This window comes from Rhea pennata, chromosome 2, assembly GCF_028389875.1.
Source record: "Rhea pennata isolate bPtePen1 chromosome 2, bPtePen1.pri, whole genome shotgun sequence".
NCBI lineage: Eukaryota > Metazoa > Chordata > Aves > Rheiformes > Rheidae > Rhea > Rhea pennata.
This window is the reverse complement of record NC_084664.1, coordinates 120,390,365-120,417,733: the sequence shown is the minus strand read 5'-3', so window position 1 is coordinate 120,417,733 and position 27,369 is coordinate 120,390,365. Positions and strand designations below refer to the sequence as shown.

General features: G+C 36.6%; 1 long non-coding RNA gene across 1 annotated transcript in view; it reads left to right on the top strand.

Moving 5' to 3' along the window:
• The window catches only part of LOC134136368 (uncharacterized), an 89,904-nt gene extending 63,439 nt beyond the window's left edge, over positions 1–26,465 (top strand). The window contains exons 2-3 of the long non-coding RNA XR_009957488.1: positions 23,038–23,240; positions 25,481–26,465. This is a non-coding gene — a long non-coding RNA (uncharacterized LOC134136368). The remainder of the gene's footprint in view (positions 1–23,037; positions 23,241–25,480) is intronic.
• Positions 26,466–27,369: the final 904 nt, after the last annotated feature.

Below are 27,369 nucleotides of genomic sequence, written 5' to 3'. Positions count from 1 at the left end.
TGTTCTGTTATAGTTTTCTACAAGTCTTTCTGAGCCCTGATGAAACGTAACTTTTACTTTGAATAGCTAACCACAGGTCAGGTACAAACAGTTACATTTACTTTTCTGTGGAAGCATGGAAATTAAAAAAGAAGGAGGAACCTTATGGAATCCTGTTCATCAGCAATGATGAACTGTCCTTTAACACTAGCTTTCTAGTTTTTCTTTTTGTATAGGAAGGAACATCTTGTGTGATTTCAACAAGTTCTTGGGCAGAGCATCCTACCATGAAACACACCTTACTGTTCATGACAAGTGGTCTTCATTGTCTTTTGCAAAATTTAATTTCATAACTCACCTGCAGCCCACTTGATCTACATTAAATTTGCCTTTCCTTTTCTACACATTCTCATATTTCTGAAGAGTGAATGCAGGAAAGAAACCAAAGCTTGTCAAAGATTTGAATAAAAAAACTTTAAAATACATTATGGCTAGCCATATACCTTTTATTACAAGATACATGGCTTTTCAGCCCCAGAAATGATTAGTCTATTTATTTTCAGGTTTTATCCACACTAAAATATATATAAATTTTAGTAATGTAAATCCTGGCGCTATAGAAATAACATTCAAGAAAATAAAGTTTTGTCAGCAACATCAGATTTCTAGGCAAGTAGTATGAATCTAAAATGATCAATTTCTTTGAAGTTATATTTTTGTAAGAATCCTTTTTCTATCAAATCAGTTTTACCAGAACATGGATTAATAGCAACTAAAAACATTTCCTAAATTGGCAGTAGGAGTAGCAAGAATTCCCACAATAGCATGTACTTATAGGGCCAACATACATTGTTTTAGAACAGTATATTTCTCCTGATGAAAAGTCATGACCTTTTCCAAATGACTGCTTTACATCATTTGTCATTGTTGGCTTTCTGATAAACAAGAAGTAGCCCTTAAGGTCAAGAGGTTACAATACATTGTAGTCTTAAAATTTCTGTTCTTGTCTACAAGAGCTTAAATGGTCATAAGAATTCCTTGATTGCAAAAAGAGAGAAAAAAGCGAGAATCTCTGCTCCGTAATTACAGACCATTATCTAGAGAAGTAGAAAGGATCATGAATAAAAATTTCAGAAATTTCCCATGCCCTTAACTCCTAGTCATTTTTTTCATCTAGACTTATTTCTGTAAAAAGTTATTTTTCTGTTGGATCTCGCTCTCTAACCTGAAATGATTTATGACTGTTCAAACTTGCTACCCAGATGGTAGTGGGAGTAGAAGAGTATCCTAGATTAACCTTATTCTGCTACTTTCATTGCACTTGTTTCAATTATTTTTTTCTACAGTGGTGGCATAAAGACTGGTCTCTTTCAATACATGACAACCCTGCACCCACAGGTACAATTTATTTGGTACATACTTCTTCTTTTGATAAAAGCTTTCTAACATTTTCAGACGTGATATTCTTTAAGAAGCTCTTACCTAGTTTTACAGGGAAAGATAATTCTGACTAGTTTGATCTCCTATGAGTGGGGGCATGGCAACTTGTTAAATGTAATTTTCTGTAGCTTTTATTATGTCGGTTCATAAATGTAATACTTTGTACTGGGCTACAGTAAATTGTAATCAGTGCAATTTGCTTGTCTAGAGAACATAACCTCTTAAAGGCCATTCATGTAACTCATGACAAGGTAATGAGGACCTAATATGCTAAAACCTCATACACTGTGTTTTAGAACCCTGAAGCACTAATCTATAATCTAGGGTTCTGTTTCTTATAAATTAGTTTCTTAATTCATACCTGTATCTTTCTTTTTCTACTTTCTACCTTGGTAGACCTATCTGTTGCATGGCAGAGCTTTCCTTATAAATGTGTACATTTTGTTCTCTCTCTCGTCTCCTGTTTTCAAATAAATGCAAATCCTGGTATGTATTTCAGTTGATTCTCGTGTCACCTTTCCTTGGATATTCTTTCTAACTAGCTTTCCATTACTACAAAACAAATCTCAACAGTGTGAGATGAGATCTGGCTGAAACTTTTACCTCCTTTGAGGCAAGCAGAACCTAATCCTTTTCTGAGGTAATAATTAGCTTAAAAATTACGTAAGTTTTTCCTTCAGTGCTCAACAATAATTGAAGACAGAAATAGGAAACAATGAATACCTACGCTTCATACTTAAATACTTAGATCTTACAATTCTGAAAGTAAGATACTGTGAAAGTGGGCCTTTTCTTGTTCTGTCTAAATATTGCCTGATCTGTGACAAAATTTAAGTTGTATTTAAAAAACCTGCTTGGCTGAAATTCTGCTTTTCTTTGGCAGTCTTCAATTTCTCTTTCCTTTCTTCCTGGAAATCTTTAGGAAAGAAAAGAAAAACCTTCACAAAATGTGAAGTGAACTTTGCAGAGATCTTGGGATTGCTGCCAACCCTAATAATGGATGTTCCTCATTTGTTTTCCTGTGAAGCTTTTGTCATCCTAGTGATCAGAAGCAAGTATTCGTAGTTAAAATTATCCTGCAGTGTTCTTCTAGAGAAAATGGATAGAAAAGAAACTAGATCCTTCTCAAATGGATGAAATATTCATTCTCAAATGTGAATATTTCCTTCAGAATTTCACAGTCAAGATTTAATTTTTTTGAGAGAAAGAGTTAAATTTAAAATAACTCATGTGCAATCTTGCCTGTGATGCATGATTGATTACAGAGAAGATAGTAAAATACTTGGAATTTTAGAAATTGATTACTAATGGATGCAGTGTTCTTGGATTTTCACACTTCCTATGTCTACTTCTGTAGAAATTATAGCTGTAACTACATTATGACAGGTGCAAATAGGTGAAAGTGACCTTGGTTCATAAATTAGTTGGTAATCAGAGGGGAATAGCCATCAGAAAATAGTATTTCAACTTTAACTGGTCAGAAGTCTGAAACCATTTGTTCAGATTGTTTCCAATATTCATGTCTTTCTCATCTTAGATTTAAATTGCTGCAAGACTCAAAAGATCATAAAGACTGAGGAACTTGTCTATTCAGAAGCTGAAGTTGAACAAAAATTGGCAGCATGCTAACTATTACTAAAGCAACTTCAAAAGTTGTTTCCCCACAATAGTTGTAACAACTAGGGATTAATTTTTCACTCCAGTGCACCAGTTATTGTCAGCTTTGTTGGTATGTACACTCTGGATAGCTTAACTTTATTTCTTTAGAAGCAAAAGCATTGGATATAAATGCAAAACACATAGTCTATTATCAAAAGTAAAGTAGAAAAAAGATGCACATAGGTGTGAACCTTTCCAGTAGCAGGAGGACATGCTCTGGCATGGACATGCTCTGCAGGAGGCATGCTCTGACCAGGACAACCTCTGCAACATGATACGGAAATGACAGAGAAATTCTCTGCTAGAGATCACTAGTATGGCACCATGGTCATCAACAAGGTAGTGTGAGGAGCTTTGACTTGAGAGGACATAAGGGAACCTTGTGGATAGTACAAAGTACTTACAGAGAGAAAATATGTTTGATGACGTTAAATGACATTAGGACATGGAGGAGGATTATAAAGATGCTAAGAATAAATGGAAACCCAGGAATTACCTTCTTCACCAATCTTCCATCTTATTTATGTGGATAAAGGACTCTCTTTTTTTAACAAAAAAGAGCATCAATAAGAATTTTGTATGGCTGCAAACACAAGATTTGCACAATGGAAAAAGGTAACTAGAATATGTTTCACAGAAAACAGCTACAGAAAATGAATGATCATAGTGAAAAAGAAAGATATATACAAATTACGTTAATGCACCTAAACATGATCAAGAGTGCATTAGTGGGAGATTTACTTTGCGTTTCCTAATCAATGCAAATAATTCTTTGTTTCCTCTGTCATTTATTATAAATATACACTGTTATTTAGATTTCTGTTGAGCAGGAAATAGTGATTTAAAAACAAAATATGTTTCTCTTAGTTCCACATTTTTAAGTGTAATGGTATTTTGTATAAAATCTGGCCTTGGACTTATGCCCATGTTTTAATTAGTACTGAGAGGTTATAAAAATCTTTAAAGCCAGCAGGGCACATTCAGTGAAAATGAAACTATAAAGCCTATGACTTTACATTTACTGTATGCGAGAACATTATCATATCCTGAGTGATAATCTTACAACCTCATCCCATTTACTGTTTATAATGTAAATGACACTTAAATTTAAGAAAGACAATTAATACAAACTCTTTGCAGAGCAGGAAATACAAACAGCAAGAGGAAATTTTGATCAAGCAGCAAAAAAATCTATCAGTGCTGCCAGACACTCTTTTACTGCTTTTCTGGAATAAGATGATTCACTTTGGAACAGGCTGTGAAAAAAATCCAACAAAATGTTTGAAAAAGAATATGAAACTCTCAGGAGTATAGCTCTGGAAGGGGCCATCTGAATTTTTGTGTTCACTTCCTCACGGTCACAAGCCCCTGTACAGTAGACATCGAGTGATGTCTATGTGAGGAATGTGAGAAGCCACAGAGCATTTCCTGGGTCTTGCAAGAAATGTTTGACCTCCAAGCTTCAGAACAGTGCAGTATGAGTCAAACTCAAATAAAATTCAAATAAAATTCACTGACTCTAGTAATTGCTTAATCAGAGCTGAATAATAATGAATGAAGAATCTTATGACATCATTTTCTTAATGCATCATTTTTCTACATTTAGATGGAAACATGAGAGGGAAAACGAGGACTTCAGTTGTTTATGGGGCATTTTGGAAGGGATGTTCTTCAATTTTTGTGTTTTACAGCAGTATCATGTCAAAAATATTAAGCCAAAAAAATGAAAGACCAAGAAATCTGGATCCTGCTAGCTAGACAGTCATATGTAAGGCTCATGATCCGTTTCTTGTTCCAGTGAAAATTTACAGCAAATAGACGAGAATTAACAAGAGCAATTGAGAGCGGTCCAGAACAGGACAGTCTTTTAAGCCAGTAGTTAGCGACCTATTCTGACAAGTAGAAGATTATGGCTTTATTTGCTGCTATTTTAAAAAAACACAGGAGGATGCTTTATTCAACAAATTAAGCTAGATTTCTCAACTTGTGAAAGAACATGAGAGTTGCTGAAATGTTGTTATAAAGCCATTTTCCTTTGTTCTGCACTTTTATGCAAAAAGGTGAAAGTGATTATACCAGTGAAGAAGTCTGCACTTTCAAAATCTGAACAGGAGAAGGTATCTCCTTCCTATACACAGCTCTGAATTCAAATCCCAGAGAAAAGCAAGGCTCTCAACCTCCCCCATCTCCTACAAGGATCATCCATGTACAGTGCGCTAACCTTTGCGGATCCATGCTTTGACTCTAGTTTCATGTTATCATTTTTGAAGTGATAATGACAATTTAAAAGATTTTCTTACTTCCAGCCATTCATTCTTCTTTCTTTCCTTCATTTATTTTACAGTACTCTTCAGTTATGCTTATGTCACTCCCTGCATGAAAGAATAAATGGATAAAAGAAAGGGAAACTTTTAGGTGGGTTTTGCCTCAAAAGAAATCATAAGGAACAGCATCCACAGGTTCCTTATTTTTCCTGTGGCATGCAGAAAACTAAGATTGAAAGGACAGAGGGAAAGGACAGGGCAGGTATCACCAAGCTGAGCCCCTATCCAGCTTATGGTTTCTGCACTAAGAACAAGGATCAGCAGCAGCAGCAATACTCGTCCTTCCCCCCCACCCATCAGTACTCAGCCAGCCTTTTACAGCAGTGTCAGGCTCTAGCTTAGCACATTCTGTAATGAATAGGTGAAAAAGCCAGGAATATGTTCTGTCATTCTACAAAGGGCAAAAATATTCAAATATGAATACAAGACCTCGATCCTGCATTCAGTTCCAAGCAAACTGAAATCTCCACAGCAATCTATTAGCTTCAGGTGACACAAATCACTTGTATAGGATTCTCATGTGACTTCTGATTTGAGTATGTGGGCTATTGTCTAAGGTCTTGTACGATAGCAGCATGTCTAGTTACATAGTTACAAGAAAAGAATGGTGTTGTTCAAGCCAAACAAAAACATTTTCTTTTTAATCTGTATAGAGATATAAATAATCTAAATGAACTCACTTTTAAGGGTTTTTTTAACTACATCTCTTGCATATTTTGTTGATGTAGGGTAGCTATAAATGTAATGAATCTAATTAGAGCAGAAGGAAGCATTCTGTTGCACATCTTATGACTCATGTTTTAAACAGTTATAATTTCTGACTTCTTTTGGAATTTGTCATCTAAACACTGGGATTTAGCAATCTCCACTCTGTCCTCCACTGTTTTCAATTCTTACTAATTAGAGCAAGTAATGAAAATTGTTTTATCTTGGTTTTAATGTTCTTTTCTTCACAGGTTACCTGTTTCATAGACTATACTTTAAAGAATTTCACCCATTTCATCATTCCACATTTGAAGTCCTAAATGCTAACATTTGTGAGATAAACTTGCTAGAACAAGACTGTAGTCAGAAAATATGTAGGGTGATACTCTGTTATAATAAATGACCAGTTTGGCTTTGTCTTTCAATTCTCAATAAAGAAAAGGTGCTACTTCAGTTTTCTGAAGCTCTGAATGCCAAGCTGTGATATTTCATGTACATGTCAAATTATGCTGTATGGATAAACTTTTAAAATTAGATGTACAAAAGAACTTTTATAGATTCTATTTCTCAATCCCAATCCAAGCCATTTGGTCTTCTCTCCTACTGTTTGTGCTTTTCTTTAGAAGTATCAGAATATGTATTTTTGTTGCCTTTTCATGGTAAAATGACCTACAATATGTAAGCAAAGCATTTTTTCCTTTGTGAGAGGGATAATTAATCCAGATATATTAAACAGGGAAGAGTAAACTTAACCATATTCTATACTAGAAAAGACTTGAATTAAGCAATTGCATCCAAATCAGGATATAATTATATTCAAGCTGTATGTTTACAGTTTCTGTCAAAGTAATTTATAAATCATCGTTTTCTTCTGTAGTAGCATCTTTATCCTTTATTTATGCTGTTTTATATTTGCTTTCTCTGCATTTCCTCCTCACTCTTGTCATTAGAACAAAAGGAGGAGGAGGAGGAGGGAGAGATTTATAAAAACAGTTGTTTGTCTGTTATTAAAAATATGGGAACATGGTTTGTTGAGAAAAAAACATCACAGTGGGAGCTGGTAAAATTTAACCTGGTTAAGTAGTGAGATGAAACTCTAAGTTTTTAGTCGAAAATCTTTTAGGATTTTTTTTCCTGATTTCTAAAATAGACAGAAAAATATTTCAGAAATGAATTTCCATACCAGCATTGTTATATCTGGTCTTGATGCCTTACTCCTGCTTACAGAGAGCAGGATGGCTTGAAGAAAGTAGTGTCAAATGAAATACGTGGGAGATTTCTGGCACGGGATCCACGTTGAATCCAGTTGTGCATTGCAGGGGTGTGTGATACTGCAGTCTTTGCTAGCTTGCCTCTGCCTACTTGTTGCAGCATCTGAAAGCAGACTCTTGTGAGGAGTTTTAGCCTGCACGGTAGAAAAGGTAACCTGGTACCCAGAAACTTTGCACACTTTAGCCTCTAAAGTCCAGGAGGTATCCTGACCATATCCATTTCCAATGTAAGGAAGGGCTACGGGAACCCTTAGAATAAGCGATCATGATCGATCTGACTACTTATTCATACAGTATATGTAACCAGGTAGCCATATGTTCAATGGCTACTGTTCTGTTATGTTTTTTAATGAGACATTCAAATAAAATCTCCAAAGATATATACTACTGTCATTCAGTAACTGTGGAGATAAAATCCTGGCCTAACTCTGAAAAATAGACAGAAATGAGTGTATGAAAGGAATCTATTCTGAAAAAATACCCTCACTCTAAGTCCCAAAGAAATAGTGAAATACAGTAGCAGCAGCCAATAGTATGCCACCTGTAAGAAAATATTTTAGTCACTCTCAGTTTGCGTTGAGAAAATTATTCTTAATTTATGATCATAATCTTTGCATTCTGTTATTCGCATTTACTCACTATTCCTCATAATAAAGACGGACAGATAGCTGATGTAGCTACTATTGTTATTACTCCACTAATATTCAGAGAAAGTTTTTTTGACTATTTATGTGGCTCTTTTATTATGCAAAATTGCAAAGGCTGAATATCACCCCTGCATTTAGCATGTCTGAGAAAGTTTAGGTTGCTCATCCTGTAGAATAGACTCTAATTGCAGCTCTGCCATATGGATTTGAGTGGAAAAATGGTCTTTGTGGGTCTAGGCTGAAAATGCAACTTGCATGGCTTTTCTAATACTTATTTATAAGCTGCTAAAAAAGCAGAGCCAGAAAAGTACAGATTTCTTGAAAGAGCCTGACATTTTCTCCTCACCCCCAAATCTCTACTGGTAAATGAAATAAGTGCAATAGAAGCAAATGTTAGAATATTCTTCCAAGAGTCTACAAGCATTATGGGAAGAGTTGGAGTTATTTTAAAGAGTTATTTTAAATAAGAATAATGATAAGAACTTTTATTTGTAAAGATTAACAGAATTTCAATGTGAGAAAGAGAGGTCAGACGTTATTTTCTAAAACATGAAATTTGAGAATGCTTATTTGGAAAAAAAATTACTTTGATCTGAAGAGCACTGAACATTAACTATTAACAGAGACTTCAATTTCCAAGAAAAATACTCCACCTCTGAGAGCATCCAGAAGATGTATTTCCAGTAAAATCTATTTCAAACAAGAAACAGAACTATTTGCCAAAGCAACTTGCTAGTATGGATGTACTGGAATGGCTTTGCAAGCTGAGATGTAGCCAGAAAGGATTTGATATACAAAGCATTTTCTTAAAGTCATCATTATAGCAAATGAAAACTTAAACACATTGCTGACCTTCTTGCATAGCAGATGTTGAGGTGTCATATTTGTTTATAGAGAAAACACTGGATTTGTCAATAAACATTCCCAATTTAGAATAGGTAGTAAAACTAGCATTGCTAAAAGTTGTATTTAAATAGATGTCAACAAAAACCAAAAACATGTCTCTTGAAAGACTAAGGATCTGCTTTCACAAAGGCTTGACCTTCTCAGGAGCTGCATCATTTAGGTCCTCTGAAAATTAGCCTCTAAATCATCCCTATAAAATGAAACATGAGAAATATAATGCCAGATATTTTTAGATCTATGATAATACACAGTTCTTGCTCTTCTGAGACATTGCACATTCTGAAAGCAAAATCTTCACACTTAAAAAAAATTCCTTTCTAATAGCCAGTGGAACTAAAAGTGCACCCAGACATAAAATGAATTGCATGTACTCATAAAAAACATGAAGAGGGAATAAAGAAGGAATCTTCAGAAAGGAATCTGTCATAAACCAAACTGATTCATTTTGTTATTGTTATTCTATTGCAACCTTTGTAGTTAATTTAAAGCATGAATGGCTGATGAGATTCTAGATTTATTAGAGTACAGTCTGTAGAAGAGAAACCACCCAAATTATTTTGCTGTTACTGCTAACAAAACTTCCAGCATTGCTTCTCTAGCTGATGCTATTACAAGCCTGAGAGATCCGCATATTTAAAGCTGTATGCAATAATAATGGGGCATGATTATCGTAAATATTACTTAATGAGATATATCGAAAAAAGGAATCAGCAAACCGGGGTTAGTGATGGTTATTCGAAATTACTATTATTTTACTAAATACATTTTTGGTTTATCTAATCTGCCCCTAATCCAGAAAATATTTCATGAATAAAACTGTTTGGTTTCTAGTTATTATTTTTAAGGCTTTTTTTTTAAAAAAAAAAGCACAGCCAACAATCTCAGCTTCCAGCTTTACTTAAAAATTGAACATAGGAGAAATGTAACCTTAGGTGACAGAATGTATTTAGGTATTCCAGAAACATACATATAGTCAGGTCTCAATTAGTAGAGATAATGTGTGAAAGGAGCTGGCTAGATAAATACAGACTGTATTCAAGTTAAGACATATATTCAGTCAATGAGGCTGCCCTAGAGAAAAGGAAAAATGGAGAGCCAACATTAACTTCAGTGGCTGTGAGTACTGACCTGCAGAGACACCTGCACTTCTTTCTGGTCCATTGGAAGCCAATGTGAATGTTTGTTTACATGCAGTGCAATTAATCCATCATTTGCCCCAGGGCAAACTGCTTTGGAGGGATTTTAAAGAACTAAAGGACATTAATGAATATTCTTCAGGAGTTCAAGCATCTTCCCTGGCAATAATCCAACCAAATACTGCAAGGACTCTGTCTGCGTATAAAAACAGCTTCTGTCTCCCATTGTATGTAGAATCATAGAATGAGTAAGGTTGGAAGGGACCTCTGGAGATCATCTAGTCCAACCTTCCTGCTCAGCAGGGTCACCTAGAGATGTAGTGCAGCGGAAGCTAGAGGTTTACCTTGACAAAGATAGTCACTGCTGCCATCTAGCACCTTTACACATAAGAGAGGTCATACCTCGAGGTGCAGCAGCTTTTGCTGTAAAATAGCTCTTTTGAAAAGTAATAGCAAAAATGACCATTAACCTTAGCTATTTCTTCTCTTGTGTATGTTCACTTTACATGAATATTTAAGCAGATACATTTGTGGGCAACAATAAGTATGCAAAAGGAGCTGGAAAACAGGGAATGTACACAAGAGTAGTTCTTGTTGCAGAGGAAAAAGATGATTCACGCTGTAGCTACCTGGTGAAACCTAATAGAGTTTCCTAGGATGCTCTAGTTGCATTTAACTACCTCTGAGTGATTCTGAATAGTAAAATTCAAAATAAAATTAAAATTATTTCTTATTTAACATGGCAATATTTTAATTAGTTTTCTTATTCATTTTCCTATTATTGTAGAATTCTGGTAGTAATAAAAGGAAATTACTAGATAAATCTAAGGTAAAATGGACTCAAGATAGAAGGTACCTCTCTTAGTTCAGAGAAAATGACTTTGCTATCATGAAAAAATTTACAAGTGTGGACATGCATCATTAGATAACTTCTGTCCTGTAGGGATAGCACCAGAAAGATAAACTTAAATTTATTTTTGAAAATTTGGTTTTAAAACTTATAAATATCTTAACCTTCTGGTCTTCAATGTGTGGTTTTTCATAGTAAAATCATCTGGGCATTTCACTTCACAGTTGTAAAAGCTGTGGTAAAAATGTTTCATTGAAAAAAGCTTATTCATTCAGCACAAAAGAATTTGATGAAAACATCTTGTAGTGAGCAAATTGTAGTGAGTTTCCTGGTCTGGGGTTGAAGATCAGGGCTTGCAGCTGAGTGCAAGGGATGTCTCTGGACGAACACCTCATGGCCAGGAAGCTGAAAGCATCCCAGAATTTCCAGCTGGTGGGAAAATTTAAGTGGTTTGGTTTCAGTTATTCAGATCTGAATCATATTTAACAAAGAAAAAAACCAGGGACTTCGAAACCCTGTTCTCTGTCCAGTGTTAGCCTTGCCTGACTATTTCCCTTAACAGCACCTATTTCTTTTCCCCTGCTCTGCGTGAGCAAAGAAGGCAATTGGTGAGTGGAGCACGTTAGAGTTGGCCTGGAAAGGAAAGAAATGCAAGCCAGCATAGAGCTACTGCAGAATAAGTAGAAAATTATAAATTTCACTATGAATATATGAATCAAAATGTAGTTCTTGGCACTTTTCTGAAATGGCAAATTTATGTGCTTCCTCTTTTCAAGGACCATTCGAAAAATACAGTTGAATCAAAAAGGAGATTAGAGTTTCTCTTGTGATGAAATCTATCTAAAAATTTAGAAAATTACTTAGAAGTTCCTGTCAGGTATTAATAGATAGATTTAGTGACTGTTGGAGATATTTTAGGGAATATGGAGAGTTACGGAATCAAGTTTCCATTTATTCATGTGTAGTGGTGTTTGTGTAACTCAAAGCCTGATTACGCTGCTAGCAACTCATTTACTAGCACATAGATGGAATGAATTCATACTGGACATGCCTAGTATTCAGAATCAAATCTTATATTTCTGTTGCATTTCAGAAGAGTAAGAACTTGCAGGTCTTAGAGTAATTTTAGAAGTATTGCCCATAACTGCAATTCTCCACTCTCTCTACATGCTTCTCCAAATCAGTAACAGATTTTCTATGTCTAGAAAGAAAAAGATGTGAAATCTCACATCCACACTCTGACACCATTTGAGATTGAAATTATATAAGAGAATTTTGGCTCTACTAAGACAAAATTTATATCATTGACTTGATCACTGAGCCAAAATGTATACTCCATGTTTATCATCTACTGTATATAAAAGATGACAAAACTGAAATAATACTAGAGTATGATGATTGCACATTTTTTTAATAATGCAATATACTACAACACTCTATTTTTATCAATCATCCATATATTCTATATATATGGAAACACTGATTAGACTTTCTCAGGACAAAAGAATTCAGTGCAGTAAAGGCAGGTAGGATTTAAACTGAAGTATGGATTTTTACAGAGTTTAAAGTCGAACACACTACATCAGCTTTTAAGATCTGGTTAACCACAGTTTACACTTTATTTATATTACAATTCTTTTACTTCTTTTGTTTACTCTGAGAATGGAAGGCCAGTGCTAACAGACCCCTGAAATATGACAGTGATGCTGGAAACTTAACCTCAAAAAATAAATAAGGACAGGAATTGTAATACATTGTTCACTGTTTACTAATATAAAACACAATGGTCCAAATTCTTAAAATATGGAAGCATTTGATTGAGTTTAGGATCCTTGTGCCCACAAACTACCTTAGTCAAAAAAAAAAAAAAAAAAAAAAAAAAAAAAAAGTAGGATTCATAGGATAGGTTATATTTCTGGCTTCAGAAATCTGGATTGATTTCTTGGTAACCTTTCTTTTGCTCTGCCACTAGAGCATGTAATAAATAAGAAAGATAGTTTTACGTAGCGTGGCTTTTGATCTTTTCTGTGAGAGTAAACAGGAGGTTATATGTGATACAATTCTGTTATTGTTTCCTTGTTTAGATCACAAAACTGTTTTTTCTACTGATTTCATATAAAACCACTGATTGAAAACATCAGATCTAAGCAATTTAGTATACATTTAAAATGATTGTAATAAAACCCATTATCTTCTGCTTTCTCCAGGATTAGTCACCTGTATCCTGAGCAAAACATTTAAACACATTTTTTACTAGGATGTATTTATTTAAGAGAAACTATAAAATACCCATTTGCTCAGTTCCTTTGCTTTTCATTGTACAGATGAAAATAAATGTAAATATATATATTAGTACACAGGTGAGCTGATCCACTGGAGAAGGAAAGAGCTTTGAGTCCTTGAGAACTCCTTGTTTTCAAAGGAGAGAAATACCTCTAATAGGTAAAAGCACTCCGATTGTATTTAAATTTGCCAATATTTTTACAGTTTTGTTTAATATAGTTCAGTTCAGTTTAGTTTAGTAGGAGAGTCTGAGAAAAAAAAGAATACTAGAATGAGATCTCCTATTTCCAGAATAATGGATCAAAGTGGATATACATGAAACGATTTCTCAAAAGTACAAATAGTACAAATGCCTTCTCTGTCGTGGAACTGGCAATTCTCCAGTCTAGGAATTAAAATACTCTGGAAAGTAAAATGTCAATGCTTTTATGAATTTTTCTTGGAAAATTTTTTTTTCATAAAAATTGAAGATTACTTATAGCATAGTTGTCTACCTATAAATGCAAACTTTATAAACTACAGTAAGGGGTTAGATAAGAATCCTGCTTAGATTGAGGTAATTCTCCAATATCTTATATCCTGCAAAGCCTGGAGAAGCCAGGTTTCTCGGACAATGGCTGGATGACTGCCAACTTTAGAGGAGTACGATTATCTTGTGCTGAGACATCATCCCATAAATTATTACTTATTTTATCTGAACCTGTTCTCTCATCCTTGGATGTAACATTAAAAAAAATCTTTAATAAGCCCAAGTGAGCAATCAGAAGTTGCTGAAGGTAATTTATTATTCTCCTGTAACATCTGCATGACCTCTCTTCCGTACTAAGCTCTTCTGATAGAAGAGTAACATTCACACTGAGATCAGGTGTCATGTTCACCTTCTGGAGAGCAAGGAGCTTTTCCTTTCCTGGCAGCCAAGTCAAACAACACAGAACCAGGTGGAAAGTCAGTTTCTTTTGAAAAGAAAGATAATTTTGACATTTTTCACACTGGATACCTACTCTACTCTTTTAAATAGTGTGTGCTTTTGCCAGAAAAGCAACTTATATGTCAGAGGCAATGGAGAAGAAAAACAAGGCAGCTAAAACCCAACAGGAATGATTCACTGCTTGGTCTAAACTGATAACACTGGAGTCCTGCCCATATTTCACTGTAGACAGATGAGGCTTCTGTAACATGATAGATTGGATTGCACGTGACTGCATTAACTCATTTCAGCATAACAGCATTTAAATGAAACAGCTATGGGAAAACTTGACTCTTCAGCTGTGCGGAAGTACTTATCAGCAGTTAGTATAGCTCACCACTGATCTCGTTCCAGCTTTGTGCTCTTTCTTTGTCTTCTGATTTCCTGAGACCTTTTCTGTTCATCATCTATTCATATTCTTGTATAAACCTTGGTTAGAGTTTCAATTCACTTTTTATATCAAGTACAATTATTATATTTGGGAAAAGCTACAAAAATAGTATATATACCAGCTCTTCCTTGTCTTATAAATGGGTTCTTGAACCTCTTCATTTTTACTTTACCTTTTTTTCATTTTTACTTTGCAGTTTGGTGAATCTTTGATTCTTCTCACAGAAACACTAAATTCTCTTTCTCTCAAATCTCTGTCCTAGAGCTTCACAATCATAGAGTCACAGAATGGTTGGGATTGGAAGGCACCTCTGGAGATTGTCTAGTCCAACCCCTTAGTCAAGCAGGGTCAGATAGAGGAGCCTTCCCAGAACCATATCCAGTGGGGTTTGGATTATCTCCAAGGATGGAGACTCTACAATTTTTCTGGGCAGTTGTTTACAGTGTCCAACAACCCTCAGAGTGAAGAATAGTTTTCTTGTGTTCAAGTGGAATTTCTTTTGTTTCAGTTTGTGCCCATTGCCTCTCATCCTATCAGCTATGAACACAGCTGAGAAGAGTCTGACCCTGTCTTCTTTACTCCTCCCCGCAGCAGGTATTTATAGATATTGATAAGATTGCCCTGTACCTTCTCTTCTTCAGGCTAAACAGTTCTAGCTCTCTCAGCCTCTCCTCATAGATGAGATGCTCTAGTCCTTTAACCATCTTCCTGGCATTTCCCTGGACTGCTGCATTTCATCGGTATCTTTCCTGTACTGGAGATCCCAGAACTGGACATAGCACTCCGGGTGTCTTACCAGTGCTGGGCAGAGAGGAATGATCACCTCCCTCAGCCTGCTGGCAAGGCTTTTCCTAATACACCCCAGGATACCATTGGCCTTCTTTGCCATGAGGGCACATTGCTGGCCCATGTTCAACTTGTCCACCAAGACCCCAGTCCTTCTCTGCAAAGTTGGCTCCCTGTCTGTGCTGGTGCATGGGATTATTTCTCCCCAAGTATAGGATGTTGCATTTCCCTTTGCGGAACTTCAGGAGGCTCCTGTCAGTCCATTTCTCCAGCCTGTCAAGGTCCCTCTGAATGGCAGCATAATCATCTGGTGTATCAGCGACTCCTCTTAGTTTTGTATTGTCTGCAAATTTTCTGAGAGTGCATTCAGTCATATCATCCAGATCATTAATGAAGATATTAAACAGTATTGGACCCAATAAATACCACTGGTGACTGAACTCCAGCTGGATTTTGAGCCACTGATCACAGCCCTTTAAGCCTGGCAGTTCAACCAGCTTTCAGTCTACCTCACCAATCACTTATCTAGCCTATACTTCATCAGCTTGTCTATGAGCATGTTATGGGAGATAGTGTTGAAATTCCTGCTAAAGTCACTGTAAACAACCTCTGCTCTTCCCTTACCCTTCAAACCGGTCATCTCAATGCAGAAGGCTGTCATGTTGGCATCCTGGAGTTGAACTTAGTGACTCAAAGTAAAACGGCTTTCATTTCAGAAAAACAAGACTCAGATTCAGTGCTTTTCTGCAGCAGTTAGACACGTTCATATTGCTATCTTTACATTGCAATGTCGTTTTGTTTAAAAATGAGTGATATGTTTCTTTTCTCAGCATATTTATAAACTATGCTATCCATTATCCACTGCATCCTTCAGTCTATATAGGCAGATTATATAGATTATACAGTCAACTGCAGTAAGACTTACTGCAGTAAGTGGTGTCTGCGAAGTCACTGGGCTAAATCAAAACACTGTTAATGATTACAGAATCACAAAATCACAGAATGGGTAAGGTTGGAAGGGACCTCCAGAGATCATCTAGTCCAACCTCCCTGCTCAGCAGGGTCACCTAGAGCATGGTAGACAGGGTTGCATCCAGGCAGGCCTTGAAGATCTCCAGAGAAGGAGACTCCACAACCTCTCCGGGCAACCTGGTCCAATGCTCCGTCACTCTCACAGGGAAGAAATTCCCCCTCACGGTCAGGTGGAACTTCCTGTGCTTCAATTTCTGCCCATTGCCTCTTCTCCTGTCACATGGTGCCATTGAAAAGAGTTTGGGCCTCTCCCCTTGAAACTCTCTATTACACTTTGTTATAGTATGTACTATACTATATACACTCTCTATGTTGTATATTATACTAGTATAGTATACTATACTACACTACATTGTTATAGTAATTTGTACTATTCCTTCATATTAACGTGAAAACTTACTAATAACAGTCATATTTAAGAAAAAAACTGAGACAAAAATCTACCCTTTTTATCTTGACCTTATTATAGTTAATATTATTTGTATGATTATTTCTTATGGTTCCTTAATGGTCCCTAGGAATCTCAGCCATGAAAAAGAACAACACACTAGGAAAACACTGGCTAGCAATGCAGTTAACAATCTAATCTTTCCATGTAATGAAATACTATTTCTGTTTTTCTGCAAAATGTGACTTTCAACTTAGGGCCAAAAGAGGAAAGAATAAGGGAAATTGCCTCAGGCACCACTCTGAGTTATGTTGATGCTGGCTCAAAATACCAGATGAAATGTAAGCAAAAGAAGAAATTATGGGTCAGAGGACTTGTGTCCAAACACTAATTTAGTCTAAAGAGGCAGTGTGCGTGTAGTGAAGAATGTTAGCATCTGATAGTGTACCGCTTTCCATCAGGGAGCCCAATAGGAAGCGGTTATAAAATAAAGCAGAAAGGAACAAAACATTATGGTTAGCATGTGAAACTGTCTCCTCTGAAAATCACGATTCTTCCTGATTTTTCCATCCACATTCTCATGATCTATTTTTCAGAAACATTGTTTGGAAAGTCAGGTTAATTTACAACCAACTCAAAGAAGCTCCTAAACTGAGACTATTGAAACAGTAATACTAGCAGTTCCCTCAAGAAGTTGTTCTTTGAAAGGGCTGGAAAGAAGACAGTTAACATTCATGTTTTTGCCCCATATTTATAGTATGTTCTTTCTTTCATGATTTCCAGAGTTTGGGGGTTTTATATTTCTATAATATCTAATCTGATGTTTGAAGTACATCTTCATTTTCCTTTGAAGTACAGGATATATTTTCAGCTTGACAGGTTAAGTGAGATGCACTGATGCCCCTGCTGGCACTATTAGTTCTAGTATTGTTGCTTTTTCTGATTCTTATATCTTATTTACACAATTAGGTTTAAATTGTTCATCAACCAGATGAGAGAGAACCAGATAGAAGATAAAATTTTCCCCACACAAACTGGTTGAAACTGTTGGTGGGATATTCCTTAGCTTTCCCCTGTAATGTGGGTTAAGATCTAATTTCTATAACCAGATGGGCTGAGTGTGAGATTTTCACCCAACAATTTCCCTGTCTTCTCGTTAATCTAAGATGTTAAGGATACACCTGTTCCTCCATTCTCTTTCCTATGGTCTTTTTTTTTCATCTTTTGATGTAAAATTTGTTACAGTGCATTGGAAAGAACTTTGTCATTTGTACTTTCTGAGAGACCTAATACAGGTGTTCTGTGGCCTCATTAAGATTCATTGTCTATTGCAAGTTTTTCTGCATTGTGCATTTCTACTCAAATGGACTTTATCAGCTTAGGGTTCAAGCAGTTTTACAAAAGAATTTAGGAGTAGAGGAAACTTGCTAATAAATGTCAGCAATTGAAAACATCGTCGTATTAAATTTTGGGCATTCCCTTTGGTGAAAGACAAATGCTTGGAAAATCTATTTTTATTCTAGAGCTTTGGATTTTTCTGATTAAGCAGAACAGTGGTGATAATGAAACTCTGTGCTGTTGTACACTAAGGAGAACCTGCAACCCATAAAGGAATTTAAGCCTCTTCAAAGGCTGCTGCTGATGGGCTGTGCTGAGAGATAAAGAAGGGATATAGGCAGGAATCTATCCCCCCAAATGATTGAGATCTCACTTTCCTCTGAGGCACTGAGGTGAAGTTTGAAAAAGGAAAAGGAAAAGGAAAAGGGGGAAAAGTCAGTTCAGGTCAATCAAGACAAAATTTGTGTCTTGATCAAAAATAATTTTCCTGAAAAAATATTAAATTACAAAATGTTTCAAAATAAGAAATTGTGTTTCTGAAAAGGAAAGTGCTGAAATAAAATATTAGACCTTAAACTTGCCCCTTTGCCTTCCTTCCACCTTCCTCATTAAAAATCAATCTACTCTTTTTACATTTTTAATTTTGGCAGATCGGCAACTTCAACTGTAAAAACCTCACATTTCTTTCCATCCACGTTTAATAGAGAAATTCAAGAGAATGTTCTAAATGTGTTATACATACTTATTGCATACACAGACACACATATATATTACCTGTGTATGTTATGCACATTTTATAGCAACACTACCCAATGAGCTACAGTACTTTGAGAACCTTGCCAGAATGGCATAAATAAGCCTGGACAGCAAAAAGACCTCTGTATTGTCATGCTGAGGTCCCCGAAATGCAGCCTTGTGGTATGCTTCAGGTGTATTTGTGCAGTGACAGAGCAGTCACCGGGCCAGCGTGGGCCATTTACATCATCCCACTCTCCTTTCAAGGGGGGAAAAACATAATCGGACTGAGAACTGTAGTGTTTAATTTCTGTGCTTACTACTCATTTCATGACAACAGTGAATTTTGCTTCCTTATCAAAAAAAATTGCAGTATTTCACAAATATCTCATTACTGTCAGAAAAAAATAAAATATCAAACACAAATATCTCATGCCACTACTAGGACAATAAGATCATAAGTTGTTTCATCTGTGAAAGATTGAAATATGACAAAAAGCATAAAATACAGACACGTTACGTTGCAGCAAAGCACATTCTGCACCCTTACAAAGTAAACTCAAACACCCCTCACATGTCCTTCTCTCATGGTATCACAAACACTTCAGAGAAAGATTCAGGTGTAAGCTAAAAAAAGAACATACATTTAAGTTCACATTTAAAAAGAGAAATAGCTCATTTGTTTGCTGCAGAGAGTTCTAGAGAGCTACAGTTCCCCAATAAAGCTGTGCTCCTAATAGTGCTACAAATTCTGGAAGTGTTTCACTGCCCTGAGCAAATACGGAGAAACTTTCCTTAGTGCCTCTCAGAACAACATCGGGTCACCCCCTGGTTACTGCTGTAGTTTTCATTTTTGGGGTATTTCTGCAATACTGATATTTTCGTGGTAAGAAATGATCTGTGTGAGGTAGATGCGAGCACATCCTTACAAGCTCTGTACTTTTAGCACATACTCTTGCTGCCACGCAAGTAATATCGATACGTTTAGGTGTAATATCTAATATGAACCAGGTGGGTCATATACATTATTTCGTAAAGAGCTTTGATTTTGTATGACTTACTCTGCATCTGTTGGCCCGGAAAGAATAACTTATCTGTCCTTTCCACTTTTATCTACAAACCAAAATCCATTTATTGTACAAATTCATAACGAAATTCTCTGAGGCCTTTATGTGCTGAAATCAGCAGATGAATCACAGAGCCCTGATACTCAAGCTTCATCTACTAAGGCAAGGAAATCTTGCAAAATATCTCCTTTGTGTCACTCCACCTGCCCCCACAACATGTCAAACATTCTCATGTAACCCACAGAAACGAGTTCAGCAGAAGACACAGATCAAGATTAAAAGGTAGAGTGGATTTTATTCATATACCATTGTATACAAAAAAAATGTGGGCCTGAAAATATATGTAATTTTTTTTTCCACTTAATGCTGCTGTACGTTGTCAGAGTGGGGTAAAAAGATCTCACAGAAATAAGAATAAGACCTATGAGGGCAATCTAATTTCTATTACAGGAAGGCATGAGTCCTTTGAAGTCACTGGTGTTACATACACTTACATTGTTCTTTTAAAAATTCACGTTTATAGTTGAAACAAATGTTTGGTAAATGAGTTCAGATTGCAAGCATATTGAGTCGACAAAGATAACATAAATTTGCGCTAAAGCAGCTCAGTCACGAGCTATGTGCAAAACCAGATAGTCTACAATCCTTTTCCAAATTTCTGTTTCTGGACAAGTTTGTTTACAGCTTTTAACAGCTGCTCTTTGTTTTTTTGATTTTTGAAGTTTATGATACTGTATGCTGTAAAACACCATGATCACATTTTTCTCAGTCTTTTCTCATGGATCGCCCTCAGTATCTCATAGAAATGAGCAATGTTTTTTAAGTTTTCTTCCTCTGAACAATCCTATTTAATACATGTGTTTATTGATGCATTTCTGTTACTGAAAGAGAAATGGGATATAATAATACCATATATAATAATAATTGTGCACCATCTGGGAAGAGTACAGGCAGTGGGTTTCTTTTGCTTACAGCTGCACAGCCTAGTGAAGTTTAGGCTCCCACTTTGCAACTCGAAGCCTTTGCTTGATGCTAGAAATCCTCAGAAACTACAAAAGATGGACAAAGAAAGGCGGCCTGCCCTCGGAGACAGGCCTAGACAAGTCTGGCATCTGTTTTGAAAAAGTCTTTATAGTGCCTGTGCGGTCTCCAATAAAAGCTAGGAATCTGGCAGAGGTCTGAGGACTAGTGAAATATAAGCATACTGAATACTTCTTGTAATTTATAATGTGTGGAAAAGTTTAGACCTCCAAAGATTTTATAAATGTTCACCAGCCTCATGAGAAAAAAGTCATAAGAAACCAAAATACAGTAGCTTCTTGTTAAGGTCGCTGAGAAGTAGAAAATGGTCATATCCAGGGAGGACTCAGACCACCAGAAGAATCAGCTCCAGCTCTAAGTCTAAGGTCCAGGGACCTCAGAGGAGTGCAGATGGGATGAAGAGAGGAGAGAATTTAGCTAGGAAGAAAACAGAACTGCAGGGGAGCAGGGCTGCCCCTCAAAACCAGGTCTATCGGTTCCCCAGCTAGCTAGATTTCTATGCACAAGCAGGACAGGGCTTGTCACTGCAAGTTAGACTGTGCTTTATGCTTCTGTCTTGCGTGTTACCTTTTTTTCTCAGTCTACATGTATATTCCAATCTGGACCTACAGCATCAGTAAATTAATCTTTCTTTTGCTATATGTTAAAAAGACTACCTATTATCATATCTGAACTGTATCAGTAATTGAGGATGCAGTATTTCCATGGAGCAACAGGGAGACTTGCCTCAGCAGCTCCAGATCACAGTGGTGCCAAGGGGAAAATACAGCTTCAGAAGTTAATTCCCCAGAGGGCCAAAGACACGTTTTCATCATGCAGTGAGCAGGCAGTGCTTTATTCCTATGTTGAAATACTCCCAGACATGTTAACGTGCCTAATGCTCCTCTTTTGACCTTATGATCTCCTAATTATGTCTGACTGGTGAGAATACTTGTATTTATAGTGAACCTGACCACGTCTTGAGGGCCAAAGCAGAAAGCTTATTTGCATTGGCCACATACAAATTGTCAGGCAAATAGGCTAATGTTGTCAGCAAGCAACCTCAGCTCTGCTCACACGGAGATATGACCTAAAGAGTAGGCGATTCTTGCATTACCAGCTATTCCATTTGCATGGGCTAAGGTAGCTGGAGCCTTGAAGTTCCTAAAAAAACCATCTGACATCATCTGTTGTAACGTCAAAAAGAGCTTATAGGTAGCCTTGTAGAACATCTCAGAGCCTTGGCAGGTCCTGGTCCAAGACCCTGGTAGCACATTTGTGTTAAGAGCATTCTCACAGAAGGCAAAAGAGTAGTCCATAAGCCTTGCTCTTCATTTGCAGGCCTTACAGAGCAGTCATAGACCTACAATTCAGAAGGGTGCAGAGACTCTTTTAAGAACAAGACATCCCCAATGAGTTAAAGAAAGTAAGCAAGAGGATTTAATCAATGCTACCATCTGGTTATTTGTCTCCCAGGCAAGGAGAAGGTGGAAGATGCTCTTTCTGACCATTAGCTGGAGCAATTCCAAGATGAGGAATCCTACAGAGCTTCTGACTTAGATGCTGAGCCCAAACATGTGTTTGTTCTGATGCTTATAAAGAGTTGTTTATTTATGAAAGAAAACAAAGTAGTTAAACCCTTCAGAACAATGACAAGCCACCTCCATATGCCACAATTCATAATAAGTGGAGTAAGAATTTATTGCTGTCTTTCAGCTAGGAGCTGCTGGATCTGACTATGTTAACTCAGCCTGTAACCCTCGTGTTTCCATGTCTGGTTCCTTGTAAGAGCAACCTACCTGAGTCAGTGGTGTGTGATGTCACTGTGACACTCACAAAGTGCAAACAGGATGGTACTACTAAGCGTCTGAGGAGTCTATCTGACTGGGTTAGGGGTCTATGTGGGGTTAGAGGAATTTTGTAGGGCTTCACATGAGGATCTCTGTCTCTCCTTTCCAACTCTAATCCCTCTTCCCCACCAGTCTGATCTCAGGACGCATCTTGGGAGATCCCAGTCCACTCCACAGTGGAGGGTGTACTGTGAAGTGCTTCAGCAGTGTACCAACAGCATAGCCAGGTAAATGTCATATTTTTTTCTCTTTTGCATGTGTAGAGCCTTGCTGACCACCACACTTTCAGGATCTGCAGCACTTTGATGAAGAGAGGGGAGGAAAAGCACCCTTGGCTATGAGAAAGTGAGAAGGGCATGTTGCCCACCTGCAGTCTTTCCTTACTGCCTGGAGTCAGAAGGTGCAGAGATCATCAGACTTCCGCTGATAATTTTGGTGTCCAGCGATGTTGGGAAGAAGGATAAAGGTACTGTGGATACTATTGGTACTAACAAGATACTGTTGGAGTAGAAATATGTTGCCCATCACTATACAGTCTGAAGCAAGTGACTGATGCCAGGAGAGAAGGAAGGAACGTGTAACTTTAGACAGTGCTGTTAAATCTTTATTTAGGCTGAGAACCAGTTTTTCTTAGTGAGACACTGCACTAATTCATATGAATCTTGAAAAAGGCATGAGTTTCTTTTCTAGGAAAGCCCCAGCAGTGCAGCTCACTGTCATTTTTCATAAAGGCAGACAGTTTGATTAATTTCTAATGTACTGGCACAGTTTGGAGTTCAGTTGTGATAGCCCAGAACTAGAAGTTCACAGAAACAGCAAACTGGATCCCCTCTCTCTTGGAAATGTCTTTCCCTAGAGGATAAGTTCTTTTTAAGTGAAATCTATTTATGCAACTCAAAAAAAAAAAAAAAAAAAAAAAAAAAAAAAAAGAAGAAAAAGAAAAAAAAAGAGAGAGAGAGAAAGCAACATGTTTTGAAATTGCCCTATTGGGATATCTCTTAAATGAAAAATTTCTGTTCCTTCTCTGGAATTACTTTTCGTGGAGAAATTTAAGCTGACTACAGCAAAATTACATCAAGTGGCTTAAATCCAGTCAGAATGCAATGCTTTAATAGAGAAAAACTGATTTTTCCTTTGATTTTGTTGATTTATAGACTATTTGTAGACATTTTTCTTCCTCATTGATAACAAGATGTTTTCCCCAAACTTTGGATGTTTTTTCAGCTAGAGAACAGAATCACAAAAACACAAAATCACAGAATAGCTGAGATCGGAAGGGATCTCTGGAGGTTTCTAGTCCAAACCCACTGCTCAAAGTGTGATCAGTTCATGACTTATTTCTTATCTATAGTGAATAACTTTACTCAGAATGTGTCTTTTTATACAAATAAGTTAAATAGGAATAAGGAAAAAATCAAATAAATAGGTTTATACAAAATTAAAGTACAAAGCAGTCACCAAGCTTACACATGTATGACTTCTTAAAACTTCTTGAAGTTTCATTCATTACAGAAAGAGTTCTTTTTCAAGGAGTGAAGATTTAAACATCTGGTGACAGCAGTGTTCATTGGTCAGCTCCCTTAGGTGTAGGAGCTGCAGTTTTCTGCTTCAGTATTTTCTGTTGTGTTTGAGATGCATAAAAATTATATTAGGCTGTGCATTGGTCTGCAGAAAATCACAGCATGTTGAAGGACTTGATCTAGTCTCTCAGTGAATAACATGGTAGTTACATTAGCTATCTAGTTAGTCTAGGGCAAAATGGCATAATATAGTATCAACGAATTCAATTTTAATTCTGCTCTAGGTCTAGGTTCTGTGGTTTAACCTAGAACTCAAAGTTTCCAATACGGAAGTGCTGGATTTAAATAGATCACTGAAACTTGCTATCCTTGTCATCCTCCTTGGTTTGGGCATGTCATGAAAACACTTGAATTCTGCCATTGACTTCCCTGGGAATAGAAACTGACATTTTACAGCCTATTTTAGAGTCTTTGTCATCAAGAATTTTAGGGTGGCATGGGATCATTTCTATAAAATCCATTGAAAAAATCTTCAAAGGGAGAAAATGGATTGTTTGGATATCTGATATCTTTAATTCATTCAAACTATAATGCAAGGGGGCAGCCAGAATGTCAGCTAGTAGTGCTTGGAATCTCAAAATCCCATTGCTGAGATCATAATTCTAATTCTATTTATTAAGTTAGCCATGCTTTTTAAAATAATATTGATGTATTGTTATACAGTATCTCATCTTGTGGGTTTTTGAAACTTCCTTCATTTCAGTGTCAGATACATTCCAAATACACTGAAATAGGAAAAAATACAATAATTTCCCAGTGTTGGATGAATTTTCCTTTTCATGTAATGCTTTAATTTGTTCCTAATTCTATGCCATTATTCTAAGATAGTAGATTGTATAATATATTTTTAAAGGTAGCTGAAATTTTTAGAATGTTGTCAGCATTTACCTTTGTAAAGTCTGAAGTAACTGGAATGAAGCCAAAATTGTGTAATTTTTTCTTCCTTTTAGTCATGTGACCTTTGTCATTTGTATCATTTGTTTTGCATACATTTTTCATAACACATTTATCTTCAGGCAGACCAGAAATGTTTTTCTAACACAATCATGATACAACAGACCGGAGTGGGGGCAGGTTTATGTAGAACTTTATTATACATGTAAAATAATATATTCTTGTTTCTTAGGGCAGGAGGAAGGAGTTTAGAGAGAGAGAAAATGTACAACCAAAAAATATACAGGTGAGGTGACAGACTGGACTGAAAAACATTGAGGCCCAGGACACTGAAATACAACAATCAAGACAAGAAGTCACAAAGAGGTTAAAAGAGGAAAAGAAAATTCTTCTGGTTGGTAAGACCGGAGAAGGAATTACATACCATCTGCTCTAGAGAGACTCAAATAGCTCACAGAAGATAGCTTGGTGTGTATCAATCTAAGGAATGAACTTCTGAACATGTTCTGGAGGTACAGTTTTAACAAATGCAGACATGAACTTCCTAGACTGAAAGTGATTTTCTGTTGAATACTAAGAGGAATAATAATAGTTGGGGAGGATGGCAATGCTGGTCCTCCCTGTGGTTTGGCTGGCTGCAGAGACACTGATAAACGATGATGGACAGATTGTCATATCTATCTCTATCGTTAGGGGGAAAGCCACAGCTAAATAGATTTTTGGTATTAGCATTCAGTTAAGTGGCAAAATGAAAAAAAACTTTAGGACAGATGCCCCAAATATTACAGGAAAACAGGTTTTTACCACAGTTTAGGATCAAATGAAAAGTCACTTTGGCAAGTAAATAGTGTTCCCTTGAAGCAAATGTTAAAATAAAAAAAATGTATTTCACATGGCAGTTTGTCTTATTTCACCAAAGTATCTGAGAAGGCAAATGACCCTGGAAGAATGCCTTATTTGACTTAATGGTAATAGCAGAGAGTAGAAAAGGTTGTAGAACCTTGCAGAGGAGCTGTGGGCATACTTATTCCTCATTCTTTCATCCTAGAAGGAAAAAGAAGAATGAAACAACCAAGAAACTGAGTGAGAGAGGGAGATAAAAGAGCTGGCAGATAAAGCCTTGAGGTAGCAAATAATCCTCTGAGCAAGCATTGAACAGCTGCACACATGCTTTACATAGAGCCAAACCTATGGTAACAAAGAAGCTGAAGGGAAATTGCCCATATTTTTAGTGGAAGTTTGTTGGACTGCAAATAGCATTTGAGAATAACGTGTAACAGATGGTAGCTTAATAGGAAGGGAGGCAGGAGGAAATTTACAGTACAAAGAAATGTTTTATGAAAAATCAGAATTAAAAAAAAATATATATATATTGAAGGGGTTAGGGATAATTAGCCAATGATAAGCTAAGAAGTTATGGCCTGTCTGAGGTAACCAAGCATCTGTAGTGACTGGATATATTTTGTGCAAGGGATTAGAGAAGAGGTTATGCACTGAAAATATCATTTATGAGAAAAAGGATACAATGGATAAAATACATGCTGAGATAGAAGGCATTAGCACAAATGCAAGGTCAATGCACAGACAACCTGTAAAGAGCCAGAGGGAACCATACCAGAAGTACGTGTAGAACCCTGGATCTGATTCGTGACAACGAGAAATTAGAAATCAGAAGAGCTGTATGGAGATTAGTTAAGGAAAAGGAACAAAATCTTATTTACCCTACTTTCAAATTGCTAATGGAAAGAACCAGTGAGAAAAGGATGGTACTATAATTATGGAGAGGGTAAATACGCAAAAGGCAGACAGCTACATCCTACAGTTATATCGTACTGTAATAACCTACTCCCTAATACTACAATAGTTTGGCTGCTGGGCACATATATAAGCACTGGAGGCCACAAAACCACTGAAGAGCTTGCAGCTTTAGTTTAGACTTGAGTCTTGATGGAGTTGTCAGGCCAGTATCCCCACCAATCTTACCTGTAGATACAGTCTCTAGAGGGAAGAGGATAAGTAATCAAGGTCTCGCATTTCCTCCCAAAGTCTCCTTGGCACACAGTGATGATGTATGCTTAGGTAGGAAGATTTGCTGTTAGGGCAACTCAATTTGTACAATAC